A 13,076-nucleotide genomic window follows, 5' to 3' on the forward strand; every position below is an offset into this window, starting at 1 on the left:
GTGCGAGCTTGGCGTTAAACCGTATGACAAAGCGTCGTTTAAAATGGATACTCTGGCTGGTCAGAAACGTACTTGTGCTGACCTTGTTAAACTCAACATTCAGTCGTTAGAGACGAATGAACTGTTTTGTGATATAACTTCGGTGGTTAACCCAGCTTGGGCTGACGATGTTAAAAATTTACCGCATAAGCAGGATTTAGGTGGTTTCCGTCATTTGTATGACATCAATATGTTTCATTTGAATAATTGTAGTACTGTAGATGTACTGATTGGCAACGACAACGCTTATATGATGTGGGCTAAAGAAGAGCGTGTTGGTGAGAAACGTAGTGAGCCGCATGCTTTACTCACTCCTCTCGGTTGGTTGGCTTGTGGTGTTAAGTCACCCTTAGATGAAAGCGTTGCTAACGTGTGCAGAGTGCAGACGTCTTTAGAGTCGGATGTCATCTCTGGCTTTCAGCGTAAAATTGAGTCTCGTGATATAGAAATAGCAGACCTGAATAAAGTCATTAAGGATTTAATATTGCAAAATGAAACCTGTGAATTGTCTCGCAATGACATTTTGGCTAGGGAACTTGTTGAACCGAATATTGAGTTGAAATATGGTCGATTTGAGATACCTGTAGCCTACCGTTGAAGGAAGATATTGATTTACCTAACAATTTTGTGTTGGCGTCAGATAGAGCTGCTGCTTTAAGGAAGAAGGCTTTAAAACAACCTGAACATCGTGATTTCCTTACCGACACCATGAAGGATCTTAAATCTATTGGTTATATTGAGCGTGCTGGTGAAGCAGAAAATGTAAAAGGATTTGAGTGGTATATACCATACTTTGTGACGTCACAATTAAAAAAGAGTATTGTTTATGATGGCAAGTCTGAATTTCGAGGAACTTGTGTTAATGATGTAATGTTTTCGGGCCCTGACTTGTTAAACTCTCTGGTAGATGTCTTGGCTAGATTTCGGCTTGGTAGATTTGGTTTTGTGGCCGATATGACCAAGTACTTTTTTCACATTTTGGACACTTCAATTCGTAAGCCCAATTTTATTGAACTGCTTACGTACACAGGCAGTGCTGTTCGGATCGTGAACGAACGTCCTTTGGTACCTTTGAGTGACGACCCTAGGGATTTTACTGTCATCACCCCTGCCTCACTTTTGACCCCATACTTAGACCCATACTGTGCTGTTGGGAAACCACATGATCGTGACCAATTAAGAAGGGATTATCGGTTCAATTTGTCACTTTCTCAGCAGTTTTGGAGTAAATGGATAGATTTTTACTTGCCAGGTCTTCAGGGCAGGAAAAAATGGCTAAAAATGGCCGAGAATTTGGAGCCTGGTCAACTTGTAGTGGTGGGTTCTCTCTAAGACATTGGTAAACGTGGGAAGTATCAACTTGGGAGGGTGCATGAGGTAGTTCCACAAATTAGGAAAGGGAAGCCTGTGGTTCGTAGAGCTAAAGTTGCCGTTTGCAACTATGATGAGAGTATGGGAAAGTGAAAGTAGACTACGTGTTGAGGGATATTTCGTGCCTCGCCCCCGTAAAGAACACCTAAGACAGTGTTAGGGTTTGAGCCTGGTTTTGTCTGCGGTGGCCGACACTTGTCTGAGCCCAGAACAGTCGATTATTATCGCAACCATTGTATATAGCGTCATTTTAGCGTGTACCTATGGTACCAATTTCGTGTATCGTCGTGTATTATTCTTATTGTTGTTCATTCTTTACATGCTCTTTATATTTACGTATTAACTTAAACGTGAGTGATTCAAACAATTTGTGTATCGTGTGTTTTTATTCATTGGCTCACAATTGTCGTCAATTCTTTTTTAGTTATGCCATGTTCGCTATGTTCCAGACAATTGTTCACCAAATCAAACGTCATATAAAAACCGTTCAGGTCTACTGAATCTTAGCGTTCTACGTCATGGAAATTACTAGAAAATGTCCAAATATTGCACCATTGTTCGTAAGACCTGATGAAACATTGCATCATCACCTTTGAACACCTGTTTGAATTGCTTGACAATGTTTCACTATTACGTCACAGTAACTGTTTACGTGAGTTTGAGATATTGAAATTTATTCTTTCATTCTTAAAATGGTTACTTGGAAGTTGGTCGCATATTTAACTGTTTTGCTTAATGCTTGTCAGCTGGACGAAAAGTCCGTCTTTTTCTAAGTAGTTTGTATCGTAGTGACAAGTTTTTAGTGGCGTACAGTGTTGCGTCTCAATTTCGATAGCTTTGAGGCTATTTTTACAGAAATACAATTCTTGAAAAGACGTTTCGGAAGAGTGTTTCTTTTCGGTCATTGCATACAGACGAACGGATCCGGAAATCTTATGTTACAATTTTCCCACAAAGAGATTATGGTTTACCGCTGTGACCACTATCCTGTAAAACTCCTTGGAACGTAACGCGTGCGAACTTTCCAATCCAACGCGCGAAAATACTTTTGTTATTGCTGTCGATAGTGACGTATTCTCGAGCGGTGTTTCCACTTTTTGGTCATTTTGAAGAAAATGAGAAATAAATGAAACATTGGATTTTGGACCTTGCCAGCGCTATTGAAAACAAATTTTTTTGGCAATTTTTTTGAAATGTATTCTTGAATGTTCAGTTTCCTCATTTTATTGCTTAATTCCCGTATGAAAATTTCATTTAGTAGGCCTTTAAGAGTTACGCAAATGTGTAATATTTTGAAGTGGACGATCAACAAGTATATGTGAATAACACGTTCTAAATGATAAAAGAGAAAACGCTTGCTTTTTTCGTTACCTGCTCAACAAAGAATTCTTCAGAGGCCTTTGTCACTTTACATTTTGGATGTAGATACAGTACGTTGCATGACATGTTAAATTCAAGCAGTTTTTTCAAGAATGTGGAAGTAGACCTATCCTAAAAAATATCAGTTTTTCTAGTGCCTCCCTATTTCTTCCGTAACTAAGATTACCGTAATACTAATCAGTGAAAGTGTAAACTACTAATTGGTTTATTGCGTAACACTTAACAATGCGTAATTTCACAACCTAAAGGCGGATGCACACTGTTTTGGCGTTATCACGAATCCAGACACTCATCGACTTTTCACACTACCTTTTTTCTCAACACTCGCGTTCTGCTTGTGTGCTGTTTTAAAATAGCACATCGTTTTGCTATTCGTTGGTATCGGCAATTCAAGAAAACTCGCGGCTCTACGACGTCACAATCGAATGTCTCTTCAGTTGTAACCTTGTGCAAAATATTTCACAGCACGCAGAGTTTCCAAATATAATTTACACTTATAACAGTCAGCAATTATGTGAACAGAGAGCATAAAATACATTGTGGGCAGAAGAAACGCTAAGATATTTAAGAAACTATTTGTGAAAACTTTCATGTGAATGCTGCAGCACCGCAGCACACACTAGCGAGCCGCCTAGGGGTGATGGTATCAGTAGGTTTACGTTTGCAAAAAAACAATTCTGCATTTGATACTTGTTTAAATTTAGTAATATAAAGTTTATTAAGTAGGCTACGCACTTTTTTAAATTTAACGAAATCCTCTGAACAATTGATTGGAATTTTTCTGCACACTTCTTTTAAATGGCAAAGATTTTTTTAGATAGGTAGATTTTTTTTAATGATAATTTAATGATTTTTCAATGGTAGATTTTTTACATTTCAAACTGGATACATTTACAGAGAAGTTTACATTTTAGTCTACTTAGAGCAACAAATGTTGCAAGCTTTTTATTTCCAATGCCAAATTAATTATGTATAACCGAAAATGTTGGCACTTTTCCATTTGTATCATTGCCACAATCAATATGTGCAGCTTGGACTGCAGGCTGCATTTTGGTCCTGGAACAAGTGTGATACTTTAAGGGCCCGTTCACACTATACATCGTTCACACTATACGTGAAAACATCCTGGCAGCATCGCTACGCAAACGTTTGACGATAAAAAAGTGTCTACGCTACAGTTATTTCAGTGCAGGCAAAGCAAAACGAATACTCATCCCTTTCCGACGCAACAATGCTTTTTTCAGCTGTTGTAAAAATTGTTTGATCAGTCATCAATGTCAGATCATCACTGTAGTGTTGTTTGATAAAGTTTCACGATATTATTGCTGCTACTTTCACTAAACATGGTTAAGATGAACTTTTACAAGGTGAAAAAAGCTCGACGAGAGGTTATTCTTGTGCAAATGTTGCATGCACTGGAGAGTGCACACAAAAAGAAACAACGGAAATATTGGGTTCACCTTATTTTGCGGAATAGAGATAGTGAAAGTAAGAAGTTTGCATTACATTTTAGTGGTTGTCTAATGAAAAACTACACGTGTTTTCACTGTTGGTCTATGTAGTAGCCTATGACGACCTAAATGTTGCAGGTGATTACTGCAAATTGGTAAAGGATTTATGAGATTTAAGGCGGCTTCTTCTCGACATTTTGTATGACACCTAAAGTTTTCGACATACTGATTGAAAAAGTGGGTCCTTTCCTTTGATCAGGAAGTAACACACGCATTTACAAAAACCTATTTCTGTGGAAGAAAGAATTGCTCTCAGGTAGCATAATTTATAAATTGTGTGATTCTGTTGTGGTGTGTCGTCAATTACTGACTGTCACAATCAATGTGCAAGGCCTCGCGACGGGCTGCTTTGTATCTTGACCGAACGTGCTGTTTTTATTGTGGAATTCTTATGCTATATGTTATTATCGGTTACTGTCCGGTAGTAACCTCTAATTGCGAAATCTTTATTATGTGACGTAATTTCTAGAACATTCTACCCTACGTGCAAATCTGGAAGCTTATTTAACTTGCTTGTTTACGTGTAGTGCAACGTGACAGAACAATGAGTTTTTATGATGTAACAATACGTACCCTTCTCGAAGTTACTAGACTAAACAACCTACTACAAATAGTGGTGTAATTTGTATTATGTTTGATTATGAGATTTGTGTTATGAGTTGTAGATTGTTGTTGTGGTAGAGGGTAATAGAAGCAGAGATTATTGTTGATTGAGAGTTGAAGTAATTGAATACAAGTAGATGAGAATTGGTGCTGATATAAATTGTGATCGAAATTAGAGTTATTTGAGAACCCGTTCGTTAAAGTCCTTCAAGGATTTTCATTATCATTTCACCAATAGAACTATTCGACATTTAATTGACTGCCTTTCGGTAATATCTCTTTAAACTACGTCATTGAACCTTTCCAAATCTCTTTCCTGGTAAGAGATAAAAAGAAACCGTTACACTGACCTATAGTAACCTTGAGTTACGCAATTTGTTATTGGGAAACTATAGCTTCTAGAAAATTTTGCGTGTGTGAGATTCTGAAAACAACTTGTTGATCAGAAGAATTGGTTCTTGTGTGCTTGTTCACGAAATTATGGCCAAGTTATCTGTCTCCGTATTGTGACATAGATTGTCGCGCAATCGTGACGTCATCATTGCGATGCACTGTCACGCTTGAGCGACAATCTCTCGTCATTCTTTCTCTATTTTTCTAACTTGTGTTTTCCAAACGTGCTTCGTCTTTCTTTTACGATGTGTGAATCTAACGGACGGACGTAATAAGAGTGTGAAGTGACTATTCCACATCACAATTGAACTCGTCTCTTGTTAACAATATATCATCAATCTTCGCTCAACACATGTGGAACTTGAGTCGAAAGTTAGGAAGAAGACAGGTTGGGTAACAGTTAATGCATAGCTGTTACCAGAAAGAAAGAACATCTTCAATTGTGTGGCTCGGGAGGTCACTTCAATCGTGAGTCTGTAGTTACCCTACCCATCTTCAATTGTACTACGCTGGTCACTTCAATCGTGAAGCTACAAGAATTGTTTTTTGCTGGTGTTGTAAAACGCATATTGCTGGCCAACCGAAGCGGCCAAAGAACAGCAATCGAAAAAGCGAAACCAGATCTCCAGCTATAGAAGTCACTAATTCTACTGTGGGGCAGTATAAGCACGATTACTTTATACTGCCTGAAGCGGCTGGGGAACGGTCACCAGACCAACAATCCGTCGACGATCGAACTGTCCGAGGAGAGCAAGAAACTGTGATATTCCACCAACCACAAGACGAAGCGCGCGACGCCATTTTGAAACTGGACCACGTGGAAAAAGGGTGCGACGCTTCTCGTAAGGGCAGTGGTGCGAGGACTATTTCTTGCCTCTGGTCAGTGTGCTACTTATTTTGATTGTGTATGTTATAAAGCTTTTATAGCAAATTTGTGTAGACTACCGGTACTGATATTTAGTAGTGAGGGATTAATTTGTTGATTACCGTACATTAATCTATTTACTAATTACTAAAATAACTATGAGTGCCGCTTCCCTTGAGGACTGTCTGTGGGTCTCGGCGGGATGGGGAGTGTACAGGGGCCGGTCCGCCGCTCTTTGGTGTGGCAAGGTGGTTCTGTTGCGGAGAGTGGGGCCACCGTAGTGCGGCCTCCGGTGAGTGGACCAGTAGTACAATCACAACTGCCCTCAGAGGTCAGTAGAGAGGAGGTTCACCAGGAAGTGTTAGGGCTACAGAATGACAGGGAAGCTCGTCAACGAAGGCGTCAGCTACTTAGTGACATCAGTGCGGCCACGAGACAGCTTGGGGAACTAAGAAGCAGAGACGAAGTCATAGAATTTGAATCACAGCATGTCAAGGCTCTAGATTGGATGGTTAGAGACTTTTAAGCAGAGACGAAGTCATAGAATTTGAATCACAGCATGTCAAGGCTCTAGATTGGATGGTTAGAGACTTTTGTGCCATTACGCAGAAGGAGGACTCCGCACCTCGAGTCGCCTCCGAGTTTGAGATGTTGGTGAGGAGATGTAAGGAACGATGGGAGGAGCTAACAGACTCGCTCCCAGTCAATTCAGCTTCCCTGCCAAACATAACCATTGGGGTCCCTCCCTCATCTGCAGGGAAAAGCAGAAGGTCTGCGCATATTTTAGCTCAGAGTGAACTAGAAACTCAATTAGAACAGATCCAAATTGAGAACCGCTTAGACGAGGCCCGGGAGACAAGAAAATTAAAGGAGGCCCGGGAAAAAAGAAAATTAAAGGAGGCGGAGGCCCGGGAACAGGAAGCCCGAGAAGAGCATAAGCTGGCCAGAGAGCTTAGGGAATTACAAGTACGTGCAAGCTTGCAGAAGCAGATGGCTATGTCGGAATGCTATACAGAGAAGACACATAGCTTGAGGAGTTATCGTACGAGGGATTCCAAGACGAGCACCCAGATGAAAGATGGTCCCCATTTCAAGAAAAACGAGAGACCTGTTTCAAAACAAGCCCCTAACGCAGTGTTGTCTAAATTCTGTGCCCATATGGAGGCTGCTAACGAAGCAGATAAGTTAATGGCTCCTAGCTTGAATGTACCTGTCTATGAGAGACCTATTAGACCTCCGCCAGGATTTACTGGTACTACTAGGTATATCCCTAAGGGTAGTGCAGTCCATGATGGGTATCATGGCTTACCCCTGCATGAAAGTGACGTGATGGCAAGGAGAGAACAGCAATCGCCCCTAGCCTACGACGGAGCGTGCGAAAAGGCGTCAAGGAAGGACTATCTTGGCATGGCCTCGCTCATAAAATATGACGGGTTTTCTATGCCCTTTATTGTTTTTAGAAACGAGATAAATGCTTTGTTAGAAAAATGCCCGTATGAGGATATGAGACTGAGCTTGATTAGAGCAGCATGTATTAAAACTGCTGCTCAAGACATAAGCTTGGTGATCAGTAGCACCCCAGGTTACAACGAAGCAATGCGTGCTAATATGGCATTGGAGCGTTTGTTTTTAAGATTTTCTGTTCGCGGCGGTTTTAATTCTGAGGCTTGTGTTAAAAGTATTCGATTTGGACCGCGTGTGTCGGGGGCTGACATTACTGGTTGGCACAAGCTTCGGGCAGAATTTGTGTGTGTTAAGTAATGTGTGTTAGGTATGGCCAATGATGAGTAATTTCGTTTAGGTAAAAATAATCTTCTGGAAGATGGATATTGTAATATTCATCTTGGAGGCTGCTATGTTCACGAAATTATGACCAAGTTATCTGTCTCCGTATTGTGACATGGATGGTCGCGCAATCGTGACGTCATCATTGCGATGCACTGTCATGCTTGAGCGACAATCTCTCGTCATTCTTTCTCTATTTTTCTAACTTGTGTTTTCCAAACGTGCTTCGTCTTTCTTTTACGATGTGTGAATCTAACGGACGGACGTAATAAGAGTGTGAAGTGACTATTCCACATCACAATTGAACCCGTCTCTTGTTAACAATATATCATCAATCTTCGCTCAACACATGTGGAACTTGAGTTAGGAAGAAGACAGGTTGGGTAACAGTTAATGCATAGCGGTTATCAAAAAGAAAGAACAGTGCTCTGGAAGGTTTTGGTCAAAACAAACCTAATATAAATAGCCGCGTAATTTGAGTATGTATTAGTATTATTATTATAGTGATCAGAGTTGTGTATTATGGGGATTGGAATTTGAGAGTTCATGTTATTAGAGTTGTTCTGTAGAGTGTAGATGACTGTATTGTAGAGTTATAGCCGATATTGAAAAGATTGAAAAGGTGAAAGTTATTACCAATTGTATAATGGCTATTGCAAGACGTTTACTGCTCAGAATTTGATTTCTTTGCGTGCTGGAAGTGGTGAACCATTTGTTAGTTTAAGGATTTCATCTATCATTTCACAAGTAGAACTCGTTTACCATTTATCTGACTATTTGACGTTTGATATCCCAACAAACTAGGTCATCAATCTTTCCAAAGTCTCTTTACGTGTAAGAGATAAAAACAGTTTGTGACAGTCATACTATCAGTCGTGACGTTGGCATAGCATCTTTTCACAGATTGGGACTAGGGGGGAAATTTTCAAAAAGGGCACTTTTAGCGCGTAAATGATGGGAAAAAGGGCATTTTTTTCCCGTGCGTAAAACATGCAAGCTTAAAGATGTAGATTTCTCAGGCAAATTGTGGGAAAAAGACATAATACTTAGATTAAACTTTTGAGACCCATAATTGATTCCTATTTTTATCCCCGCCCACAATATTTTATAAATAATAACGTAATAAAATTTAATCTAGCAACATTTAGTTGCAGAGGTCTCTTGTACTAAAGTAAAAAGAAACAACTATGATAATTATGAAACACAACTGCTAAGGTATTATAATGAGTTGAGTCTTTGCCGAATTAGATGATTCTAAAGAGCTGGTATTTTATTTTGATGAAAATCAGGAAACAAACTTCCATAATTCCAACCTTTACAATCTCACACAAAATTTGAGGTACTCACAAGTCACAACACAAATTAATCTGCTTGAATGGAACATTAGGGATATTATAAGTAAGTATAAGTTACTCATAAGTTCTAAATTTATGATGAAGCTTTCCACTTAGCTGTTCATTCTTTAACTTGGATAAAACTTGAATCTAACCTAAACAAAAGTTAAGTCCTATTGCCCACCTACTTTATATGTGAAAAGATGCTATGGACGTTGGGTGGTTTGGTTTGTTTATAAGTCAAAAAACTCTACGAGGTTGTAAAAGCAAGCACTAAAAAATAACAAAAAGCACAAACTTCTCAAGAAATGTTTACTGTACCTTCATTTCACACTGAACAAAAATTGCGTCGACTTCTCAACAATTTTGACTTGCAAATTAAAAAAATTACTGTAGCCTATATAGTAGTATCTGCAATTAAAATTTGAGTTATAAATTTCGAAACAATAGGCCACTGTCTGCAGTTAGTAATAGACCTTGTGAAGCAATTTATAATGTTGAAGTTAAAAATAATTTAAACTCAACGTCATTTTCCTTATGTATGGAGGCTTCATGTCTTTTGAAGAAATTGTCCAGTTGCTGGTTTATGCAACTTCTTTCCTTGTCATGTGCCAAACGGGGTGAGGTCGTGTCTTCAAACAGGTTTTAAATAAAAATGTTTTGTTTTCTGCTTATACTTTAACAAAATTGATAAACAAACAAACATGCACCTTTAACATCAACGTAGAACAAGATACTTTTCCTTCTATTACGTCATTGGTGAAATGGTCTATGCCTGCTGTGCACAACATACGTCTTGTTAACTCTGCAAAACACAATCTATTATTTGGAATATGATAAATAATGTCCGTGAAGTCACGTAGTTCTATGCTCCATGAGATCAATTGACTCTAGTTGCAGAACATAACACAAAATATTTCAAGCCTCAATTTGTTGTTTTGATGAATTGTCATTCACTCAATGAATTTTCAGTTACAAACCCATTACAGTACCCAATATAATCGACCCAAGTGCATGCTAAGTGCAAAACCATTTATTTTCCTCTCTAGTCAGTTAAATTGTACATTAAAGGGATACTAAAGGAAAAACCTGACTTGGCGATTTTCCACGTTCTTTCTGTTTAACATGCTACCTTAAAACAATTTTCAATAAAATTTTGCCCCATTGCGGTCTGACCACCATTGCGCGCTTGCTTTTGTCAGAGCTTTCAAAACGAGATTGGGCTTGAGCAGCGAAGCGTGCGACTGCACAGGCTGCGTCACTAGAGACTAGCAATCAGCTGATCTCGCAATAATTGTTACTGCGGGCGATTTGACTGTAGGCTATGTATGTATGTACATCAAAACATCAGATTTCAACATCAAAACATCAGACAGTTTGCTCAAAACATCAGATGTGGTAACGTTGCTTTTGTTATTGCTGTCTTTTGTGACGTATTCTCAAGCAGTGTTTGCACTTTTGGTCATTTTGAAAAAAATGAAAATAAATGAAACATTGGACTTTGGGCCTTGCCAGCGCCATAGAAAACATTTTTTTTTTCGGTAATTTTTCTTGAAATGTATTCTTGAATGTTCAGTTTACGCATTTTAATGCTTAATTCCCGTTTGAAATTTTCGTTTAGTAGGCCTTTAACAATGTTATACGCAGACATCGCCAAATTAGGGTGGTAAAAGATGGACTGTCGGCACTAGAAGTTGAAGCAAAGACGATAAAAAGAATCTTATATATTGAAATCGATTTCTTGTTAACTAGGATGGAACCGACTTTAGTAAAAATATAATTTGTTGCGTATATGAACAACAAATTAGAAACATTGCGTTGAAAAAACGTAAGCTATTGTTTGTGATAAGTCTATACCTATTTTAAAAATACCACGTCTCACTTATACAATAGGATCCGTTTCCAGTGTAACCATCCAAACACGTACACGTAAAACTTCCAAGGGTGTTGTCACACGTGGCGTGTTGTTTGTCACAATTATCCAAACCCTCCAGACACTCATCAATATCTGTCAATTTTGTTAAAATGACACTAAATGTCCCAAACATGCAATAATGATGTGAAGATTTATTTTAATCATAGATAAATACTAGGAAAAGAGTAAGCAAATTTATGGGCGGCTGCAATAAAACTATGAAGATAAGTTTAATGGTGTAAAATGGAAAAAAGGTAACTTAACGCTGGCAGGAAATTTGGTGTTAAATTTTAACTAAACCAGAAATATTCAAAGAAAGTCATGTTTATATAAATCATTGCATTGTGCTTTTAATCTGGTTTATTACATAAAAAGCTAGACTGCTAGAAAAACAAACTTGTTGGTGTCTTCTAGAACCGTCCTAGCAAAGTTTTTTTTAGCTAAATCCAGTTCACAGCTATCTCATTACGTGTTTTGGGGTGTATACAGGTTTACGCCCTGTAGTTAAAGGATTAGATTAAGTGGGCGGAATGCAAGGAAGTCAACCTTTGTGTCTATTTTCAGGCATGCTTTTAAGAAGTTTTCTGCCAAAGCCACAGCACTGTGCTCTTGAGCGGTGTCGAACAGGCCCCTTTTGCAAACCGTCCTTTTATAACAATATTTATTGGATTTGAAAAGGGCTTTTTATGATCACTAATACAAAATACTATAGATTTAGTATGATATGATCATTTTTGTACTTCAATGCTTTGTTGTCGCAATCAGGAACTCACCCTGGCACAATAAGCCGTTTCCTTTCCATCCCTCGTTACAACAACAGGTAAAGTTTCCATCAGTGCTTTTACAAGTCGCTTGTGCATGGCAGCTATCCGTACCATCAAGACACTCATTCAGATCTAAACACATTAATCCTTGTTGATATGTAAAACACATTTGACTTTTGCGATGCACATTTCGCACACGCCAACAACAGCCAAATGACTTTTGCAAGAAACATTTTATCATTTTTAAGAAAAATGAATGAAAATAACTGACACTTAAAGCATACATTTTATTCACATAAATAAACTGACAAAGCATGTTGGACATTGGACTAAATTGATGTGCTCAACAATAAATTTTGAGTTAATGGTTAATGCGTAAGATAGGGAAATGTGACAGATTGCTTCCAATTATGTTCACACAACAATAGTTTACCTAAACAGCCGAAAGAGTAATATAATAGTAAATCCGAACAAACGTGTCTTCCTTGTGTGTAGTTCCCCAATGTGTGCGACAAGTCCCCACTTGACGAAGTAACAAAGATTCGATCTACATCTGTTTAATATAATTAATGGTGGTCATTTCCTTTTAACGATTTGGTTACATTTTTGCAGTGTAAACTTTATTTTGCAAATGTCAATAATGTGAATTGACTTGTTAGTGTTTTACAGTAGTTCTTGACAATCCGTAAACAGATATAAGTGAGCCACAACGCAACGTTTAAAATTACAAAAACAAAATGCCGAATATTTTCGTCTATGGATATACTGTAGCTCTTAGTGTGCCTTTAAAAGAAAATTAATGTATAAAAAAAAAATTCTTAGAGAAACACACCGCAGCAACAACAATATGGTCTAAAATAAACATTTGAAAAACTGCTTATTTTGTTCACATCTCAAATGTTTATGGTTTAAAAAAGTAAACTTTCTACCCAATTTGCATTCTTTGCAAAAAAAAGAAAGAAAATGAAATGACATCATTTCAATTTACCACTTAAGACTTTTGTTTAGTAAATTCATTTTTCGAAAACATTTGACTGCTGTTAGAATCACTTTTGACTTTAGAATTTGTAGCTTTGCTCAATAATAGGTTGTAATCTTAGATTACAGATGCTGTCG

General features: G+C 38.1%; 1 long non-coding RNA gene across 1 annotated transcript in view; it reads right to left on the reverse strand.

Annotated features, from left to right (window-relative positions):
• Window positions 1–11,998, reverse strand: part of LOC145781412 (uncharacterized) — a 73,828-nt gene extending 61,830 nt beyond the window's left edge. The window contains exons 1-3 of the long non-coding RNA XR_014290733.1: window positions 11,970–11,998; window positions 11,164–11,289; window positions 9,992–10,086 (exon numbers count right to left, since the gene is read on the reverse strand). This is a non-coding gene — a long non-coding RNA (uncharacterized LOC145781412). The remainder of the gene's footprint in view (window positions 1–9,991; window positions 10,087–11,163; window positions 11,290–11,969) is intronic.
• Window positions 11,999–13,076: the final 1,078 nt, after the last annotated feature.

The sequence above is a fragment of the Aplidium turbinatum genome, chromosome 12 (assembly GCF_918807975.1).
Source record: "Aplidium turbinatum chromosome 12, kaAplTurb1.1, whole genome shotgun sequence".
Lineage (NCBI taxonomy): Eukaryota > Metazoa > Chordata > Ascidiacea > Aplousobranchia > Polyclinidae > Aplidium > Aplidium turbinatum.